Below are 8,197 nucleotides of genomic sequence, written 5' to 3' on the forward strand. Positions count from 1 at the left end.
ATGTTAACCGGTTTGCCTAAATGGAAAATACTTCACTACTTATTGTGTCTTTTCTGTCTCAGTAACTCATCATCCATCCTTTTGTTGATCCAATACACATCTCTGGTTTCTTATGCTGAAGGCATATGATATCTCACACTTATCATCCGGTCGGTGGAGGTAGATACATAATGGCTCACAATCTACCAATCACCAGTGGGAGAGGATCTATGTCACTTGTTGGCCAATAGTGTAACTTGCCTATTATTTAGCAGATGCAGCTTCCGTACAATCCTCAGGCAGTATTCTTTCTTTAGTCTTCTCTTCATTCTGAGACAACATCATTACCAGAGGGAGAATTGGTAGATGACAACACACTAGCATACCGGTGGCATGCATACTCTTCATTTGTTCACTTTGCAGTCTTACCGATCATCATCTTACTGGTTAGTACCAACATGTATACTAACTTGTTCATCCACTTGTGCACCGGGTACTGGTTTCTTCACTCCTACATCAACTTGTATACCAATGACTCTAGCTTGCATACCGGTTGACCTCAACTGCACACATTGTCGGTTGACATACATGACAATTATACCGATTGACTTCAATGAGAACACAATGCCAACAAATATCCCCCCCACTTGCAAAATCCTACAAATGCAAGTTGCACCCCTTTTGGCTAAAATAAATCTTTTATTTTATCTAAAAATGCCTATTTCCCTCCACTTGCATTCTCCTACATTTTACATTAGCATGCTAATATTATTTTATAACCCCTCTAATTTCTCATTAATTAGCCTAATTCCTCTAATCATATCACATCCCTAAATTTGGGGGAGTCAATTCTCCAAATTATGGTTGTCCCTTTGGCCATCCCTCAACTTTGCACAAGAGTTTACCTCTTGGACAATAGCATGCTCCCTTGGATAATGGCATTATCCAATGGTGTCATCTCTTGAGGTTATCCCTAATGCTTACTTAGCATCTAATTCTTGCTTAGCATCCTCTCTAGCCATCTCAAGGTGACATTTGTCAACTTGGGATTGGATTGAATTCCTCTCATGGATTGATAACTTTCAATCCTAGCCCTTGTTAAGATTGCTCAATCTTGGCCATCCATTTCTCTATTTTCTCTATAAATAGAGCCTATTTATTCAATCTTAGGATCCATCATCTTGTGCATCAAACTTATAGAAATTTTTGCAGGTTATCAAGGATCTCAAGTTGTCATCTTCAAGCACTTAGATCATCTTAGTTGCATGCTATTTTAGTTTTCATCATGTAACTGATAGTATCATGCTAATCCCATTTTCATGCTAGCTTAATTCATGGCCATTTTATATCAATTTCATAGTAATATCCATGTTAGTTTAGTTAGCACACCTAAGATTTCAATTTGGAATCAATATTAATCTCATATCTTGCATCCCATCTTGCATTTCATCTTTTCATATCATTTGATCATCTAGCTAGGATCTTAGTTGCATTCATTTTGATCTTGGCATATCCCTCAATCTCATTCTTTAGGTTGGCATCTAAAAGATCAAGTGCTCTTCCAAGTGAGATCCACCTTCAATCTTGAAGATCCTTGGAGATAGAGGAACATGAGACGTGCTTGGGTTTCTTGATTTTGAAGATAAGTTAGTTTAGTTTCTATTTAGATTTCTAACTCTAACATAATGTTTCATGTGTGTGTTTGATGTTGTTTGAGTCTCTCTTGCAAGTACCACACTTTTCAACACACAAGTATTGCCTGAGCTTAGCCATTGCATGCATGATGACTAACATTTCCTTATCATAAATACTATAGCTCCTCTCATAACTTCTAAGCTTCCTACTCTCGAAAGCTATAGGATGACGATCCTACACAATCATTGCACCAATACCCTCTCCACATGCATCACAATGAAGCTTAAAAGGTTTGGTGAAAACTGGTAAAGCTAGAACTGGATATGTAGTCATCAATTGCTTGAACTTCTCAAAGCACTCTTGTGCTAGAGGTGTCCAAATAAATGTACTCTTCTTTGTCGAATCAGTAAGTGATGCGACATGCTATGAGAAACCACTAACAAACCGATGGTAGAAGGCACATAAACCAACAAATCCCCTAAGCTGAGTCAAGGTCTCAAGCATAGGCCCATCAACAATGACACGAACCTTATTAAGATCCATGCGAACTCCCTCTTTGTTGATTATGTGACCCAAATACAACAGTTCTTCCATTCACAATATACACTTGGACTCCTTGGCCTAAAAGGACTCCCTATCAAGCATGCCTAAAACATTATCCAAGTGAACTAGGTGCTCCTCCCAAGTTCTACTATAAACTAAAATGTCATCAAAGAAAACTAGAACAAATCTCCTCAACTGATACTGGAAGACCATGTTCATAGTGGACTGAAAGGTGGCTAGTGCATTGGTTAACCCAAAAGGCATAACCAAAAACTCATAGTGTCCACAATGACATCTTAATACACTCTTCTCAATATCCTGCTCCTTGAAACTGATATGATGATAGCCTATCCTCAAGTCAATCTTAGAGAAATAACAAGCTCCGTGAAGCTCATCTAACAACTCATCGATGCGAGGAATGGGATACCTATTCTTTATCGTCCTTCTATTCAGCATATGGTAATCAATGTACATTCTAAGTGTGCCATCTTTCTTCTTCACCAAAACAACTGATGAAGCGAAAAGAGACTTACTTGACCTTACTTGTCCCATTGCTAGAAGCTCTTTGATGGTTTTCTCAATTTCATCTTTCAACCACTAGGGGTGTCGGTAAGGTGTAATCATGATGGGCTTGGTTCCCTCTTCAAGCTCAATAATGTGCTCTATACCTCTATCAAGAGACCTACCAGGAGGTATGTCACTAAACACCTTTGTATGCTTGACTCTAAGCTCTTTAATATCTGAATGGTAAGGTATTTTATACTGCTCCTCATAAGTAGGCATTATTTTACACTCTACTGCCCAATACACCATGTCATGTCTGATAAGTCTCTCCATTCTTTTAAGAGTGATTAATTTTAAGTTGTTGGCCTTGATAGCTTTAAGAACATGATTAGTCCCATCAACCTTGAATTTCATCTCCATATCTCTAAGGTTGAGTGTAAATTTACCTATTGCATGAAGCCATGTCATGTAGTTTGAAATCATTCTATCACGAGTTGACACACTGCCATCAACAAATTTCACCCTTGTGCATTCAAACTCTTGAGTTTGAATCCCATGCTTCTCCACCAACCGTGCATCTATGAAGTTATGAGTTGCACCTATATCAAGTAGAGAAATGACTCTTTGACCAGCCAGGAGTCCACACAACCTAAAAGAACCTTCTCCGTGCATGCTAGACATATGAGCTTCCCGTAGATCAAATTCTCCTTCATTTTCAACTCCCTTCTCTAAATTTCCAGTCTCTAAACCATCTTGATTAGCTTGTTGGTCTGTGTTATCAGTCATGTTTTCTCCCTCATAAAACCACTTCATATATATATATTGACCCTTAGGCTTGAGGGGACAATCATGGTTTTGATCATAAGGGCCGTTACAATGAAAACATAGCTTCCTTCTACGCAAGCCATTAAGTGTTTCCCAATCCAAAGGTGCTGCAAACTTCTTCCTTGATCCACATTTTTTGATTTCTTTGGATTAGACTTGGTGTCATTAAATGATGAGGACGGTTTGGCATTGTTTGGAGTGAACTTACTACAAGGAGTGGTAAGTTTCATGCTACGTGACTTCCTCATGACTTCTTGCAAGGTAGGGGGATCAAAGGCCTTAATCCAACCCTTCATAGGCTCATAAAGACCTTCACCAAAAAGAATGACCATCCTTCTCTTTGAGATTTTAGTTACCATAACTGAAAGCTCCAAAATTCACTAATGTAAGATTCCAAGCTGCCCATTTGTTTTAGCTGAGATAAATCCCTAAAATACAACTTTGGATCTTTTTTATCAAAACACTCAACCAATATGTTAATGAATTATTAGTATGTATTAATAAGGTCATGATGCAAATTTACCATCCCATGGTGCCACCAATCATGGGTTACCCCATCCAAATGCAAAGCTGCAAAATTAATAGCATCTTCTTCTGACATAGGACGTAGGCTCAAGAAGGTATCCAACTTACTAATCCAAGATCTAGTTGTAACTCTACCACTGCCATCAAAAGTAGAAAGTATGAGCTTGTTGATTGCATATTTGAGGTCATTAGTTTTGTTCTAAGGTTTTTGATTATTCCAATTCAAATTTAAGGTGATCCTTAACTCTCTGTGGTAACCTATCCCACTCATCATGCATTGCCATGATATTGTCACCAAAAACCATGTCATCTCTAGCTTCAAAATCAACCTCATCTTCAGGTTCAACTTTGACAAAAGTGGGGCATGTGGGTCTGTCATATGTGCGTGTGTTAGTCACACGAGCTCTGGAGCGACTAGCAATACTGCCATTCTCTTCTTGATTCAGATCATTACCTTTAGGTATGGAAAGTTGTTGTATGGCGATAGTCGGCTATTGCAACATTGTTGCTACCTATTGTTGTCCAGTTGCTATACCTCTCATGACCTCCCTTGACTCGTTGTCATCATTCTATGTAGTGTTTCTAGTAGCTTCTTCATTCCTATCACCCATATTTTCAATTCGGTTCTTGCCAAATTGATATTGGTTTCCCTTTTAAACTGAATCTCTTGCGGGTATAAAACCTATGATGCTCAGATTATTGGTGATGCATATGAAATCCCCTAACCCTCCAAGATGGCAGGATCAGAGCTCTGATACCACTGTGATGAACCCTTGCTGGTTCAATTCTTCAATCTGTTGTAATTTAATATTTTTTTGTGGTTTTTGATTATTAGAGATGGTCTTTCAGAAATAGACAGGAGTTGCAGAAGGGGTTCTTTAATTTTCAATATATATTAAAAAATACATGAAATTAATTAGTTGAAACAAGAAACTAGAGAATTTAGAAGCATACCCGTAGGTCCTTAGCCAATTTATTGAAATTAAAAGATTCAAACCAACAACTTACAAAGTTTTGATTTTTATTCTGAAAACAATTCAAATTTGCTCTTATTTAATAATAAGACGCCCAAATAGTAAGAAGGTGGCGCCAACAAATGAGCAAGTTGTGTGTTTGGGAAAGAGACTTCCAAACCACAGAAAATTACCAGCAATAACAAGAAATAGAAAACCTACAACAAATATACCTTGTAGAAGCCAAATCTACCCCCAATTTGATTCAATTTGACTTCTGAATGAAGCCAGCCAAGCTGCAACAATTCAATTGATCTTTCACAATCTCAAAGCTACTAAATTCTGAATGCACGCTCTCTGAAACAAGTCCAAACACTAACCGCCATAGCCAAGTGCTCAGAAGAAATGTCAAATGCTCAATATCCAATTAATGAGGTCTAATTTCATCTTGGCTGCCTAAATACCCAAATGGTGCGATTTTAGCTTTTAGGGTTTTAAAAATAATAACTTGCTTTTAGGGTTCCCAACTTAACCCTAAAAGGGAAGCCCATTTTAGGAGATAATAAATTCTCACTTAAATAAATTTAAGTGATGCACCTTTATGATTTTATTTTAATATTTCATTAAAACATCAGTTGCCTGCAAGAACCACTGAAAAATTCATATCTCCCTCATTATCGCTCAAAAATTGAATTCGTTAGAAGCTGAGGCCATAGTTCGCCATGCCAATGAAAATAGGACCATGTCTGTTTTTAGCATTTTTTCCCTAAAAAATAGGAAATCCTCATATGATGTTAGAAACTAATGAAATGAAGACCAAAACTGAACTCAACACTAAACTAGAACAAATAGATCGACCACTCCTCAAGATACTGCATCACTGACCCCTTTATCCATACCCTATTAGCCTACAAGGGTCCAAAAATAGGCTAACTCCTCAAACCACTACCTATGACTAGGATGGGGACATATATATATATATATATATATATATATATATAATATCGGTGTGTGTGTGTGTGTGTGTGTGTGTGTGAGTGATAAGTAGCATTTGGAGTTGTAACATATAAGAAATAAATAAAAAATATTGGTATTTTATAACACTAATAATTTATTTCATATTGATTATTTAAATACATTAAATAAAATTGATATTTTTAATTTTAATATATTTGTTAAGTTAACTCTTATTAAACTAAAAGTCAAATTGAAACCTAGCCACCACTAGTCGAAGGCCATCTATTATAGCCACCAATAGACAATTTATTTTTTATGGTCATCTAATTTCGAGCCCTGGCCCTTATGATTGTTATTTTATTTAGTTGTTATGTTTCTTTCTATTATCACAATTTTAGCTCACTCAAATTATGGGATAACCCTTACAAAATTTGTTAATTTCATAGCCCACACCCTCTAAGCACATATGTTGAGGTGCTTGTCAAACCCTCTTGTGTGCAGCTGGGAAATTGTCTCATTTGGGTTCCCTAATTTGCCTCTTGAAAATTGCCAAGTTAGTTTTTCTGATTTCATATAAATCAGGTATTAAAACTTGAAATACATATTATGCATTATCACATGCAAATCGGGTTTTAAACCTTGATTTACATCCTGCACCATCGTTGTCACTGAGACATCAGGTTTTAAAACCCGACGTGCACCTTTTGCATCACATGCACATCAGGTTTTAAAACCCAATCTGCATCCTTCACTGCAACTTACATGTCAATCAGGTTTCAAATCCTGAATGACATGTTTATGCATTGACACTTGCATTTTGGGTTTTAAACCTTGAAATGCACATCTTTTCCCACTAACACGCATTTCGGGTTTTAGAACCCAAAATTCACATTTATCCAACCCAATTTTCATGTAATGCCAAACTTTTTTGTAAATCGGGTTTTGAAACCCGATTTACGTGTTTTGACCCATTTTTGTTGCAAATCGGGTTTTAAATCTCGATTTGCAATTTTTTATCTACTATGTAAGAATTTTTCTAACCATGGGGATTCTTCAATTCAGTACTGCAACTCCATTTCAAATGCCAGATTCCACATATCAGGACCAAATGACTTCGAAGCATAGGCTACCTTGCAACAATAAGGGCTACTCGACAAAAGGATGTTGATGTTGAAGGTGTGTCTCAAGACGGTTTATTTTCATGTCATCAGTTATGAATTTTGTATTTTTGTTTTGACATACTACATGTCATTCGAAAAAATGTGATTACATGTAGCTATAGTACAAGTCAAAGTCAAGTAGGATTGCACTATTAAATAAGTCATAGTTAGTTGTACATTTTCCAATTTTTTCTCATAGCCCCTCCCCTATATATACAAGGGTGCTCATTTATAAATAATCATCTTTATGCATTGCAACAAAACTTTTCCAATTTGTGTAGCGATTTAAGACTTTGATTTTATTTTCCAAATCAATTTCAAGTGAATAAAAAGGAGCAACCGTGCATTCAATATTTGAGTTGGATAATTTTCTTATGATATTGCAGTGTTCTTAAGTCATTGTGATTACATAAACTGAAATTAGCTTGAGGTATTGTATTGTGGCTATTAAGTTTAAAGAAGTTTTAAATCTAATTTTTACAGTCTTTGAGCTATAATACTGGATTTAGAGATAGTGATCAACATTTTAATTAGAGAAGGTTTGATGTCTTTAAGCTGCAAATTTTCTTTCCTCCATAAGTTTAGAGCTGCAATATACTTGGAAGTATTTATGTTTCTATATATTTCATCTTTGTTATCTAATTTGTATAAAGGGTTGTAAAAGTCTTTGAGCTTGTGCGAGCTCCTGAAATCATATATTGCACTGGTGCACATGGGTTCTTCTTTTGTTTAATCTTGTGGATATCAATTATTATTGTTTATTACCATTATTCTTTATAACTCTTGAGAAGAGATAACTTATTCTGAAGTGAGAGAATATAAGAAACATCAATCCTAAAATAAGAGGAATTGATGATTGTAATGACCAAGTAGTTAGTTTCGTTTTAGTTCTTAGTCAAGAGTTAATTGGTAAAAAGCAATAAGAAGGCAACCTCGCCTCTATGAGAAGAGATTAAATCCCAAGTGCTATGGTTATTCTATTGATCACTACCTCTCCCTCCCAACCTCTCTCTCCATCCCTATATTAATCCTTCGCTTCATCTTTACCTCTCTACCTCTCCCTCTTTATCTCATTACCCACCTCTCTCTCTCCCCCTCTATCTCCCTCACCTCTAT

The sequence above is a fragment of the Cryptomeria japonica genome, chromosome 11 (genome assembly GCF_030272615.1).
Source record: "Cryptomeria japonica chromosome 11, Sugi_1.0, whole genome shotgun sequence".
NCBI classification, from domain to species: domain Eukaryota; kingdom Viridiplantae; phylum Streptophyta; class Pinopsida; order Cupressales; family Cupressaceae; genus Cryptomeria; species Cryptomeria japonica.